The sequence below is a fragment of the Lycium ferocissimum genome, chromosome 2 (genome assembly GCF_029784015.1).
Source record: "Lycium ferocissimum isolate CSIRO_LF1 chromosome 2, AGI_CSIRO_Lferr_CH_V1, whole genome shotgun sequence".
In the NCBI taxonomy this organism is placed as follows: domain Eukaryota; kingdom Viridiplantae; phylum Streptophyta; class Magnoliopsida; order Solanales; family Solanaceae; genus Lycium; species Lycium ferocissimum.
Window position 1 is genome coordinate 56,462,071 of NC_081343.1, and position 15,125 is coordinate 56,477,195.

Here is a 15,125-nt window from a genome sequence, read left to right on the forward strand (position 1 = left end):
GCGCCGTGAAATTAATGAGACCGTGGGTCACGTCAGCAGCTAGTACACGTGGACTCAATGATACAACATGGGACCCACATAAAAGGTTGCGTGGGCAACTGGTTGACCCGATGATAGAAATGGAATCTCTCTTGTCCATATAAGAATTTTTAAAACATGAGTTCCTCACTAAAAAATAAAAGAAAAAAAGTATTAAGTGGGCTTGATTCTTAGATCTCTAAATAAATAACTCAATCTTCAGTCAAATACACAATCTAACCATTTTGGCATATAGTATTATATTAATTTTTTAAAAAAATATACATAAAATATCTAATTTTACTGAGAGACCATGTGTTCATGTGTCCCATTTTTTGCACTTAAAAACGCCCCGCATATAGGTGATAATTTGCTGACCTTTTTACCTCTAATAATTTTCCTATGGTAAAGTAATTATCACTACAATAGTTACACGTCTGTTTTAAGTGCTATTAGTATGCGTTATAGTGTGCTGTTTACAGAAACTGGTGGTGCTATATATTTTTTTTAGAATAGTCGTTGAAAAAAACTCGCACGTTACCTTGATCTTAATTAACACCTCAATAACGTACTTGTTAATAGGGGTGTACATGGATCGAGTTGGTTCGAATTTTTCAAATATCAAACCAAACCAATTGCATCGGGTTTTTAAATTTATAAATTAAACCAAACAAATAAAATTCGGGTTTTTCAACGTCGAATTTTCTCGGGTTATTCGGTTTTTTCGGATTGTTCGGGTTTTTTTCCGAAAAAGTCTTCATATAAAATATATGACTTTTACTTCAAATATTTCTTTAGTCTTAGAAAGATACAACTATATAACTATGGAGTTTCTTAAGAAAATAACACAAAATGTGAAATGAGTGATGACATCGTATTAAAATATTCAACAAAAAAGATAATAAAATCGGTTAAAATAAGTATTGCTAATTAATAAGTCATAAAGAAAATGACTTTAATCTAAATACTAATATGCTAAAATAAGTACGGCTAATAAGTATTAATTACATGACAAAGAAAAAAATTACGCTATGTATTTTTACACTCTAAACTAAATATGCAAAACTAAAGAATAGATATCCAACATTACTATCATTCCTAGTGTTAGAATTGAATTTCTTTTGTTAGCATCAGTATTGAGTTGGTTTTGATTTGGACTTTATTTGAATTACTAACATCCATGGGATATAAAACTTATTGGCATTCAAAATTCTAAGTTCAAGCTTAAAATAATATGATAAAAGACAAAAAACTATGAAAAAATTTAAGAAATATTTACAAATTACATTACGAATAAATATTTTTATGTATAAAATATTTTAAAAATCGAATACACGTAATGTCGGGTCGATTTGGTTCGATTTGACTTTTTTTAGCTAAAACCAAACCAAAACAATTATGGTCAGATTTTTTTTTTTCAACACCAAACCACTAGTCGGATTTTATTCTCGGTTTGATGCAGTTTGGTGCGGTTTGTTTGCTTGCTTTGTACACCCCTACTTGTTAATAAGTAAAGTCAAGGTTTCGTCCCCAAAATGCAAAGACATAAAACTTTAGCATTGTGAAATGAACATTTAAATCCAAAACTTTAAGATAATAGATCGATTGATCTGTGATATTATAGACTCAATTGGAGTCCTTTCATGACGAGACGACAAAAGTATTTTCTAACAAATGTTGTTTTTTTTTTTTTTAACCTATCCCATACGTCTCTCACAAAAAAAAAAAAAAAAAGGTCGGCCGCGACTTTCGTTGTGTATCCAAAGCAATGTGAAATACTCACTTTTGGAAAGGAAGTTCACTAGATGTTTTCTTCTTTTCATCATTGCACATAAAGGATGGCTTCGTCCTTTATGCTTTCGGAATATAGCTAGCTAGAGGAAAAAGCTTTTCTTTGGTTGTATATATGTGTGGACGACATGGAGATCTTGTTTCCCTTTTTTTGTCTAATGGTCATAATTTTGTATCCTATTTGACTTGGTTGGATAATTCATTTATGAAGAAATATACATAACGAAGAGCGAATAAAAATATTCAGTAATTTATATGTAAGATAATGAAGTTAGCTTGATTAATTATTACGTTGCACCCATATATAGTGCATACTATTTCAGTAATTTGCATGTAAGATGATGAAACCGAAAAAAGACCGTAATTAATTCGTAAAATGGCATTACCAACTCATAGAAGATTAAAAAAGGGCAATATATGGTCACAGTAATAATCTAAATTAAGCCATGTTTAGTTTCGTTGCATGTATAGACGAAAAGTCACTTCCGACAGCACAACAATTCACAAGTCGACAAAAACAATGATGGCTCTTTAACATAGATTAAATTCATTACTCATTATTGGACTCCAATCAATTATTGATTTAAGTCGACATAGACAGTCTTGACATATTATATTCAATGCCACTTACAAATTTTCGACTTTACTTTTAATTTAAAGTGCACCATTTTTCTTGCTTACCTAATCCAACATTTTTGTTCTTGAAACTTTTTTAAACACCTCTCAATTATTTTCTTTAGCTAAATGAAAGATATTAAAAATATATTCAAGTACTAACAAATAAAACATGCCAGAAAATATACTTTAAAAGAAGCAAATTCACATGCCATCTCTTCCATTTTGACTAGCGATTCACCCGCCCTCAATTGAAGAATTATCACGAAAAAGATTTAAGAAAAAATGGGGTTTTCCTTTTGTAGCTGACTAGCAACTAAAGTCCAAATAGAAGGTCAAAGAAATTAAGCTTATGGCAGAAGTCTACAGGCTATCAATTATGCATTAAATTGGAATGTGTACACACTATATATACCTCATATACAGTCAACTAGGTCCATATAGCAGAAGGAATTGTGCATCTTTCTATAGATAAACCTTACACGACAATTAATCGCCATTCGCCACATAAGTTGTCTATATTTACCTTATACTCGCACGATCCGAATTAATATTCGTACGTTGTTGTCTTAGGTGAAACAACAATTTTCTCCATGCATGTAAGCCCTACGTCAAGCATACGTATGTGGACTATTGAGTTTTTCAAATTAGTAGTAGTATATATAGTAAATATACAAACCTTCCATATCACCTCAGAGGTTAGATTTACTTACAATTAATTAAATAGTTGTATAACACATGATGTTTGTACTAATTCCTTTTCTCTCAATTTATGTATCACATTTTCCTTTTTAGTTTTTTTCAAAAGAATGTCGTCTTTTTATATTTAAAAACAATTTAACTTTAAATTTTTTATTTTATCATTAATGAAATGAGTTATTGCGAAACAAACGTCTGTGTGCCTAGTTAAAGACATAAATTAGGACGGTGGGTGGGAGTAGATTTTAACGTGAGTAACAATGCATTCACACAAAGAAGATCATTTCGTTCCATTTTTAGTAAAATAGTGAAGGATATTGTATGATTCTTTTTCTCAATCGGTGCCTTCTCTCCAATTGTATTGCGAGGTTTGGAACCCTAGTTAAAGACATAAATTAGCATTTCCTACACGGCAAATTTCAGGGTGGGAGTAGATTTTAACGTGAGTAACAATGCATTCACACAAAGAACCTCCTATTATGTTAAGAAAAAATTTCAAATTAGTTAAGTTGTGTATTCCCTCTCTCCTAAATGGATCCGGTTCCTCCTCATTTCTCTTCTCTCCATTTTCCTCAAGTTCTAACTTAGATTAGGGACACATGGCACAAGTTATAATTAACGGCTACGATTTAATTGACTAAAGCAAGATCCTAACCATGGTTTAAATAATTAATAACTTGTCCATAAATATGTTAAAAACTTTGCTCTCTCTTTCTACTTTTTCTTTTCCTATCTATTTGCTTCCTTATCAGTTTACCCGATCATTTATCCCATTTATTTCATGCCTTTGAGCCAAAACAATTTTTGCATATTCCATATACAATCTTCACTGTAATTTTCTCTATTACAATTATAGCGATGCCATGTAACTTTTTTCTGTGAAGTCCAAATAAAAAACAAACGTTAAATTGCTTCATCCATAATTTCTTCACTACTTGAAGAAGTTGTTCAGTGTATTTTTTTCGTTGGAATCAAAGTTAAAATCCTAATAGGGATTTTGTCTTGTCGGAGTAAGGGTGTCAGAGGGGACGGGACGGTCCCGGTCCCGCCCCGTGTCCGGCCAGGTCCGGCACCGGACTGTCCCCGTCCCGGTCAACGATGGGGGAGCGGGCAGAGGGGGAAGGGCGACGGGTACGGGGGGGGGGAAGGGGAGGAAAGTCCCGGCGAGGCCCGGTACCGGACCGGCTGATCGTTGGAGGTGGGGCCCAGCCGCTGGCCCAGAATTTCCATTAACGTTGGGACTCCAACGGTCTCATTTTCGGCCAGTTGGAGTCCCCTTCCCCCCCCCCCCCCCCCCCTCCACCCAAAAAAAAAAATACCCCCAAAGTTTAATAAATTGCATTTTAATCCAAATTCTAAGCTATAAATACCTCTTCATTTTCACACAAATCATCCACCAATTATCTCTCTCTCTAATATTTGGTGAAATATTATTATTATTATTTTGGTGAAGTGGGCAATATTTGAATTTTGGAGCAACTTTCAAGCTTCAAGTAACATAATTTCAATTTCAACGTTTACGGTTAAATGCCTTTTACGCGGACGTTTGGTACACTCGATCCATCCTTTAATTTATTTAATTCTTGTATTTTATTTGCATATTTTTTTCAATTAATTTTCATATTTTATTTTATTATACTTTGATAATATGTCTAAAAAAGTTAAGATCCCGGTCCTAGGTAAAACTGTCGAAATCCCTAACCCTTTTAGCCGTAGTAGTGAGGGTAAATCTGGTCCTTCTAGTAAATTTGGTTCTTTTAGTAAATCTAAAATTCAATTTAGAAACAATACGGAGGAATTCACTCATGTTGATGAAACTGAATTTTTTGTTCCCCCCGGTTTTCCTCCTATTCCAGAAGATTTAGAATTACAAACTAAAGCCTTAGATAGAGCTTATGCTAATTTAGAATTTGATGATTTGGAAAATTTAGAAGTAGAAGAAGGCGAGGAATTAGATTTAAATGAGACACCTACTAGTCACATTACCGAAGCTCCAACTCGGACTACATCTCGGTCGGAGAGTGGTTGCCCCCCCTGCCTCTACTCGGGGGTACGACTAAGGCGCGACGTCCTAGAACTAGTGTCGTATGGAAATTCATGACTTTAGATGATACTAAAACTCAGGCTATTTGTCACAAATGTAAACAAATTTTAAAACACGGAAGCAGTGGAGGGGCGGGTGGGACGGGTGGTTTAACTAGACACTTGAGAATATGTATTGGAAAACCATACTTAGATGCTTGATTAGCAGCTGGACTTAAAAACACACCGACCGGCGCTAGTAGTGCCGCTCCCGTTGGATCCGTTGGGGGATCTAATATGGTCCAACAAACTTTAAATCCTTCTAACCCCGCTATCACTCAAATGGCTTATAATAAAGATAGAAATCGTGAAGAACCAGCTAAAATGGTTGCGGTTTGTGGCTTGCCTTTTAGTTTTCCTTCTAACCCCGGTTTTGTGCATTATATTAGAGCTATCTATAACCCTACTTTTCAAGGCATTCCTAGATCCACTGTTAGAGCCGACGTTTTTAAATTTCAAAGTGATTATTGTCAATATATGCGTTGTGTGTTCCATCACCTAGATACTAGAGTGTCTGTCACTTCTGAAATAGGTCGCAATGTTAATGGCAATGATTATTTATGTGTTACGGCACATTGGATTGATCATAATTGGAATATGCAAAAGCATATACTTGCTTATAAATATATTAATGGGAAAAAAATAGGTTCTTATATTTCTGCAAATGTTCTAGACATTTTGCAATTATATGGTCTTGTTGACAAAGTATTAATTGTTACATTTGATAATGCTTCCTCCATGACTAAGAGTCTTTGAACTTATGGCTATAAGAATTTGCCCAATTAACCTTGATATTTTTCATGTCCGATGTGCATGCCATGTTTTTAATTTAGTTGTAAAAGATGGTCTTGATTTATTTGAGGGTTCTCTACAAAAAATATGATATGCTTGTCAATATGTTTTTAGCGCTCATAAGAAAAGTAGAATTAATTTGTTTAAAAAATATTGTGTTGAGCAAAATTTGCCTATTAGAAAAATTTCAAAAGAAGTTTGTACTAGGTGGAATTCTTTATATGCAATGCTACTTGTTGCTCACCAATATCAAAAACCTCTTCAATATGTTTTTAATGCACATCATTATCATCCCCATGAACAAATACAAGATAGTGTTTGGAATGAAATTGAAGAATTTGTGTATTTTTTTAGAAAAATTTTATATTGCAACAAAAGCATTTTCCGGTCAATACTATCCTACAATTGCACAAATGTTATTTTATATTTGTGGGCTTACAAAACTATTTGCGGAATATAGAGAATCAAACGAACATGAGAAGCCGTTGATGAAATGATTTTCAAATTTAAAAAGTATTTTTCCTATTCCCAATATTTATTTGATTGCTTGTATACTTGACCCGTCTTTAAAATTAAGAGGTGCTCATGGACTTGTTGACAAAATTTATTTGCAGTTAGATATTCCTCCTAGTGAACATCCAAATGTTGAAGAGTGTAAACGTAGCATAGAATTAAAAGCTAAATTAATGTATAATAATTATAAAAATGAAGAAAGTAGAAGTGGAAATCAAAGTCCTTCACAAAAAAATAAGGCTAAATTTGGCAATAGAAAATTTGATAGATCAATGGATCTTTGCATGGCTTGGTATTGCTAATACTCAAAATGAAAGTGATCTTGAATCTTATCTTGATCAGAGTTTGGAAAGCATCACTGTGGACGACAACGACAATGAAGATATTTTAGGATGATGGAGGAAGCGTGGCAAGGCATTTCCATTACTCTCAAAAATGGCTCGAGATATCCTAACTATTCAATCATCATCAGTAGCTTCAGAGGCAGCTTTTAGCGCGGCAAGATCTCAACTCGGAGATCACAGACATTCATTAGCACAAGATAGCTTGGAGATTTCTTTCTTATTCATGGATTGGATCAACGCAGAAAGAAGAAATCGTGGGCTACCAAAATTAACCCGTCAAGAAGAAGAAGAATATGAAGAGATAATCAACACTAATAGCGATGATGGCATGGAACTTATGGACCGTCAAGGAGATATACCAATTCCAGAATTGAATGCAACGGCAGCGATACGACAATTAGAAAAAATGTACATAGATCCGTACAAGTTTTAGTGTGATAATTTATAATTAACTGCTTAGATGTCTAGTTAAAACAGAACCCTTCCTAGAAGGTAGCTGTGTAGATTAGGTGGTCTTATTTTAACTTAGAGGCCTAATTGAAACAGAACCCTTCCTAGAAGGCGGCTGTGTAGATTAGGTGCTCTTCTTGTATTTGAGACTTTGAGTCAAGTTTTATGAACTTTAAAAGATCTGTTTTGATTTTTGAATAAATAAACATAAAGTTCTTACTTGAAATTATGTTTCTTTACATAGCTACAAAAAAGAATGCAATTCTTTATAAAGATTATAAAGACTTGAAAGTGTATTTAATATTATGTAATAAATTAAAAATAATAGCCCTTAGAAGTTCAAAAAATTGCCGTTGTTAAATACATTTAAAGACTTTAAAGTTATAAGTTATAAAAAATAAATAGTTCTTACTTGAAATTATTTTCTCCTATTATAAAATATAAATACCTAAAAATAAATCCAAGTCTTTAAATTTTTATATAAAGACTTGAAAATTTAATATTAGCTAATAAGTTATCAATTTAAATGTTAAGTTTGAAGTTTTATTAAAAAAAGTCCCCGTCCCGTCCCGTCCCCCCAAAATGTCCCCTACCGTCCCCGTCCCGTCCCCCCTGCCACCCTTATGTCGGATTAGGAAATGAGTTAAAATATAATATTTGATGTATAATAGGAAGAGAGAGAAAGTATTTTAATATATTTATGAATAAGTTATTAATTATGTAAACCATTGTTAGAGTCTTATTTTAGTCAATTAAATCTTAGCCATTAATTCTAACTCATGCCATGTGTCCCAAATCTAGGGTAGAACTTGGGGAAAATAGAGAGAAGGGAAATAAAGAGGAGCTCAATCCATCCTAAATGATGTGATTAATATTAAAATATTTAACTTTAAAGTTACCATTTATCCTTAATAAATTAATAACGGAGGGAGTACATCGTAAAAATATCACACGAAAAGATTGAGAATGTGATTACTTCAATGACGTAAAACACCAAAATTAACGAGATATATAAACGTGTCAACAGATTCAATTAGCACAAGGATACGACAGCCAGTTTTTTTATTTACCATGTACCGACCAATGACCAGCCAAAAGAGTCACTACTGCTTTTCTATTTCCTCTCGACCGTCCAAAGAAAAAAGCACTTATTTGTATTTTGAATTAGTAGACTCGAAAGTGTATTTCTGTCTTAATTTGCTTGCGTTTCCATTTATTTCTTCACAAATTTCTGCCTTTTTTGGTTTCTTCTATTCTTTTTCTTCATGGCTTTAGATGACAGTACACCACTTGACCAACAAAAAAAAAAAAAAAAAAAAAAAAAAGTTTGAAGCTAGCAAGGAAATCGCGTCCAAAAGGTATAGGGATTGAATTTGTCATCTTTTCGTGGAATTCTGTTTGGATGATTTCCTCTCGACTTACATTTTTACAATCTGATCTCCAACTGTTCTTTTCCTTCTGCTTTTCTTAATTCTCAATATTTATTTATTTATTTATTTGCGTGGGAGAGGAATTAAGAAACCTGTTTCCAACTAAGAGATGAATAATCATGAAATTGATTTTTTTCACCTTTGGTTACATTAACTCAGACAAGACAAGCCGTATTATTTATTTGTTGTCAATTGTTGAGGCGGCATGGTGTAGAGTTAGGCAAGACCCAAAAGGAAAAACCTTCGAGGTTAGTCAACCTCAAGTTCAATTAGTTAGTAGTAAAAAAGACTAGTAGCTTATTACATTTACATCTCACAATTCCCATTTCCCTTTTCACACTGACATTTTTAGGATGCATGGTCATTACGTTAAGTTTCTTTTCTTGATTCATCCGGAGTTCCGGTTTCTTTTTACACAATCTAGCCAATTGATAGCTAATTATAGATGATATTTACCTGCTAAAATTTACTGATAGAGAAAGAGTGTCTTGTAGAGGAAGTGGTGAGGGGAAGGCTTGGGCTTACATTTTCAATTCACCAAAATTAAAACACTATATTTAACATCATCACCAAACACAAATACACAATCATAACCAAAAGACAACACTCACATACTTAAAATGTTAAACTTCTATAGCTAAGTCCCAAAAGTCAAAAACACAAAATATCCAAGTATTGCAATATTTAAATACTTTTCTGTAATTATTAACCGGGTGTAAGTCAAACTGGCTCTACTTTTTTCGATTAAGTATTTGTCGAAAAGGAAATTGTATTTTTGAATCTAATTTTATCTCTCCCCGTGCTATATTGTGCTTGACAATTTAGCACTTGTGCGAAAGGACATAGTCCATTTCATTATTGAGTTGACAAAACTCTAACAAGCAGACTGGCTTAAAAGTCTTTTATTCCCCACAGGCCCACACTCCTCGATACTTAAAGCATACTACAGTTCGATTGAGATTTTTGATTATTGAACTATCCTTTTAAAGACATGAAAGTATGTGAAAAGTTAATTGGTTGATGACCAGAGACGATTTTATGAGTTAAAGTTTTATGGGTTCAACATTTAATGCTCTTAGCGTTGAATCGATTATATCTTTAAAAGTTATGGTCTAGATCTATTATTTATTGCAATTACAATGATTTTTTACATATAAATTTATACATCGCATTAAAATTACTGGTTTCATCTAAATCCGGCATCGAAAGGCTACATCCGCGTCTGAATGATTACTAATTAACTTACTTCACTGCCTAGGCGACTATTCTAGTTAAGATGAAGGTTAATTTTAATATGCTAAAATAATAGTAACATTTAACCCCAAAAAAAAAAATGGAAGCTTGTGATTATCAAGAACCAGTGCACCAGGAAAGAAAGAAATAGTAGGAACTTAATATAAATATATATATTAACTAGGGGTGGACATAGTTTGGGTCAACCCGAGATCTAAACCAAAATTCGAATTTTTTTAATATTTGGATTATGGATTGAATTTCGAATTTTATTTTTAAAATTTTTGGATATCAGATTTAGTACTTCAGATTTCCGGATATCCGAATTTTTTATACCTTATATTTAGCCCTACCCATATTTTATGTACCCAATACTAATTAGTCTAAAGGTCCAAGAGATCTACCCATTATAATATTATGTCCAATATAGAATTTTCTACCAAATTAAATATAATATAGCTTGCAAAGTTAGGAGCCGTTTGGACATGGTTTGAAACCATGAGATGAAACCATGATTTGAAATTATGTTTGGACATGCAATTTGAATTTCTTAAGTTGTATTTTTTTTTCATAGACATAAAAACCCCACAAGTTGTGAAACTATCAAAATATTCTCAATTCTTATACAATCTTACCAATTGACAATCTTACCAATTGAGCAAGTTATAGTTCATAACAAAATTAATACGCTACTATTCGAAGGCCTTTAAAAATACATACATCTTGATTATTGATCAAATTTTAGTTCAATAAAAAGAAAATTTAACATGAATAGTAATGTAACTACTCTTTAATATAATCCTCCCACATGGTAGACATAAATAAATGATTGGTAAATGGTTGGTAGGAGATCACCGAATTGTTAAAAATATCTACCAACTTATGGGTCTTTTTTTTATATATATATATAATATGAAATACTTATGGGGAGGGGGGCTGGGAGAGCCATTGCCCGCCATAGTACCGTTTTAAAATTTTGAAACCACCCACATTGGAAAGTTGCTCCCCTATCCCCTTGTCATGTTTTGGATGATTTTACATGATATGTTAAGGGCCTTTTACTATGTTTTTCATGTCTTACATTAAAATACCGACCCCTCTTCTTCTGTGGGTCGTTGCTCACGTCCAGGTACAACGGAGGCGCTAATTTCCATTTGGCCCGGAGTGTATTTTCAAAGAATGATTTCAAATCGCATGTCCAAACGCCTACTTAGAGTTTACTTCACTACTTTCAGAATAAGGCAGTTTCTAATGAAATAGAGGGAATAATGTAAAACTGAACTATATATGTAACTTGATACCTTTTGGTTTAATCGTAACAACTCTTTGTTGAATTCACATATTTGGTTTCACAAAATATGTCTTTAAGACATTTTGTAAGCCAAAATTAGTTTCAAGTAAACGCGTACAAAGATGATTTTGCATGTCCAAACGTAGATAATCAATGAAATAGAGGAATTGAACCGAACAAAAGTACCTTTTGGTTAATCGACCTTGAAAATTCAAAATATCCAAACTGATTAACCTGAAACCGAACTTAAAAAATTCAATCCGATCCAAGCTTATTTAGATTGAATTATAATTTCCTCAATCCGAAAATCAAAAATCTAAACCGAAATTTTCATATCCTATCGGACGACTGACCGCGCACCCCTAATATTCGCACAAAAGATTTATTGAATTTGCGAGAATATAATTCAACTTTCTTGATCTTTTATTAGTCGATGGATTTCTATAAAATACGAATATTTTTATCAGTGCACAACAAAATGGAAAGAAAGGACAACATTGCTCTTGGAAAACGCTCATGGAAAGTAGTCCTACATAATTGTGCAATAATATATGTTTAATTGCAATACAATTAAAACTACTTTACCCTCTCGATTGAAAAGACACCCCAATTTTCCTGTTTTCCAGCCAAATTTATAAATATTGTGGACCATTATTTTGGCTATATGTTTACATTTGCTCTGTCATTTTCAAAATTATAAAGGATTATATGGACTTATGTTCAAAGGATTATATGGACTTATGTTCTTCCTTTTCCCCTTTTAAGTTGGACTTCTAAATTTTGTGGAATAGCATTTCTAAAGGAGATTTGACAGGTTTGACCAAAACACATTTAGATAAATAACAGGCAATTAACTCATTAAGCACAGCATAGCTATCAAACATGAAAAAATTAGAAAATATTTTATAAAAATGCCATACACACCCTTAATCCTTTTCTACACACCCTTAATCATAGTGTTATTGACAGACTGAAAAATTACCTTTAAGCTGAAAATCATTGATGAGATGTGGTATCGAAAGCACACGTTTACCTTTATGACAAACCATAAACATATAGGACCGACAATTTGGTTACTGTTCCTCAGGTCTCTCACAAAACATTTTTGGTCACTTTTGGGTGAATCCAACCGGGGGTGGAGCTACACACTCATGGGTGGTCAGATGAACACTCTTTGTCGGAATTTTCTTTTGATATATAGGTTAAAATATAGATATTTTGAATATATACTAACTATTGAACATCCTTGACAAAGAAGAGAAGATAGCCCAGTGACTAAGGTTGTTCAGACCAGTGGCTAAGGTTGTTCAGATTTTCATTTGAAGGCGCAGGATTGAGCCTGGGCTCCTACAATTTGCTTACATTTTTGCTTCTTTTTTTTTTTCCTCACCTATTCCCTGGCCTAAAAGTATGAATACCCTTAACAAAAATTCTGGCCGTCATTGAATCCAACAATGTGTGAAAACTCTACTTAGGAAAGTATGTTTTGTTTGCCCAGATTTTTCTGTCGTTCATTGCACATATCAAGCGTTTTCTTGGTTGTTTGTGAGCACAAGAACAAGAGATGTTAAGAGATCAATTGGCTCGAGTAATTTAGATTTGTACTAAGTAGTTATTACAAAGTAAAGCATTAATTATTAAGACATTTCTAGTTTTAAAGGTCGAAATCAAGACTTCTGGCCAGTGGTGAAAAAATATCAGATATTTTATCATATTGTTTTTACTGTGACAACACAACAATATAATTGAGACGTCGACAACACAAAACTGTAATGGCTCTTGAGTCTTGAAAAAGATGGAACTCATGCATCATGATTGGGCTCGAACACTTATTGGTTTAAGCGACATATAGACAGTCAGCTATCCTTGGTCCCTATATTATTTGTAATTCAATGCAATCTCACACTGTTTCTTCTTTTTGGTAAGTTGAAGAGGATTACTTTTTCCCTTTCTTATGCATGTATAGCTCCACTCAATAATGTGCCGTAAATCCTTAATTAATTACATGGAAGCTAATGTTGAAAATGGCAGAAATGGAAATAAAGATAGAAAAGAGTGAAGCAAATACAGCCTCTTTTATTTTCCCTATTATTCAGATTACATATTCACTAAAAAGGTTGTAAAGAGAAAGAGAGAGATCTTATTCAAGAAAAGGTTATAAACTATCAAATTGTGAACAGAGGCGGATCCAGGATTTAAATTTTATGGGTTCAATCTATAGATTTTTAGCATTGAACCCATTATATTTTTAAAGTTAGGGTTCATATCTGCTATTTATTGCAATTTTAATAATTTTTTACACATAAATTTAGGTTCCGCGTCCAAAGTTTGGGGTTCAGTTGAACCCCAATCATATAGGCTACATGCGCCTCAGACTGTGAACACAAATTCATGCATGGACAATTAATCGCCACGTAAATTAATTAAAACCGTCTCAATTTTCCTTGTACTCGTACGATTCGAAGATACATTATTTTCTTAATCAGGTCATAATCATCCCTTAATTAATCGCCACGTAAATTAATTAAACCGTCTCAATTTTCCTTCTACTCGTACGATTCGGAGATACATTATTTTCTTAATTAGGTCATAATCATCCCTTAATTTACAAGATCCCGCCTTTTTTGCCATGTAAGTCCTCCGTCAACAATACGTATGCCAATAGTTTTTTAAGATCCTCAAATTAGTACTCAGTGAAGATACAAACATTCATACATCAATTAACATCGCCTTATATGTTTTATCTAAACTGAAATTTGAGTTCGAGACCTAATAATTTTCAACTCACTTCATTGAAACATTGACCACTAAATCACACCTTTTACTATATCATCTCAACAGGCATATCTCGAGTTAGGATTTAGCGAGAATAATATTTTAACACATAATCTTTATGTCTATGTTACACAAAGAAAATATCACCACTATACTTTTTTAAAGTCGTTATGGAGCCTCTAAGAACGTTAATGTCAGAAAGAGTTGAAAGCTCAATTTAAATCATCTTACGAAAAGACAATTGATGGTTCCAGTAAGCATTTTAATATTAATAAAATGTCATATTAAAGTGCCTCTGTTACCATTTACGTTGGTGGCAGAATAATAACCATTTGGTTTTTCTTTGAAACTCATTTGGCCATTTCATATTAATGTGTCCCATTATGTTGCTGAATCACATGTACGTTAGTGGCCATTTCTTTTATTTTCTTTGTAACCTCCTACTCGTTAATCACTCATATTCATCTTCTTTAGTCTTGTAACTTATGTAACCTCTAAATAATTCTTCATTATCTACCTACTTTACTACCCCATTCATATCCAATTCAATTCAAGGATGATGTTGTTAACTATGAATACTTAGTCATCCTAAGCTTGTGGTAGGTGGACAGATTGGAGAGTTCTTGAAAAAGTGAAGATAAAAGAGAGTATTTTTTAATGTTGAAGGAAGGTGTTTTATGGTAGAGCTTTGGACTCTTCAACTAGTACAGAGTTGGTTGAGTCACACGACGTTGACGGACTGTTCTATCATGGAAGGGATAAGTCAGAGTTTTACTGCTGGACCGGTGAAGATTATCTTGCATGAAATGGGCTTAGTCTCCTTAAAGAGCGAGATATGCGTACCATAAAAGTTAAAAAATATTTATTTACTTTGTTCTTCATTTTTGTTTTTCAACTATAATTTATTATAATTTGTGGTATATTCTCCAACAACAAGTATTATTGACCCTCTAGCTTAGTGCTTACAATTGTAACTTCAATGATTAATTACGAGACTAATAAAGAGTGAACGTGTCGAAATGTTAATTAGTGTAGGATTAAAAGGATGAACCTTTGTTTTGACCACGGACCGACCATAGAGAAAGAGTCACA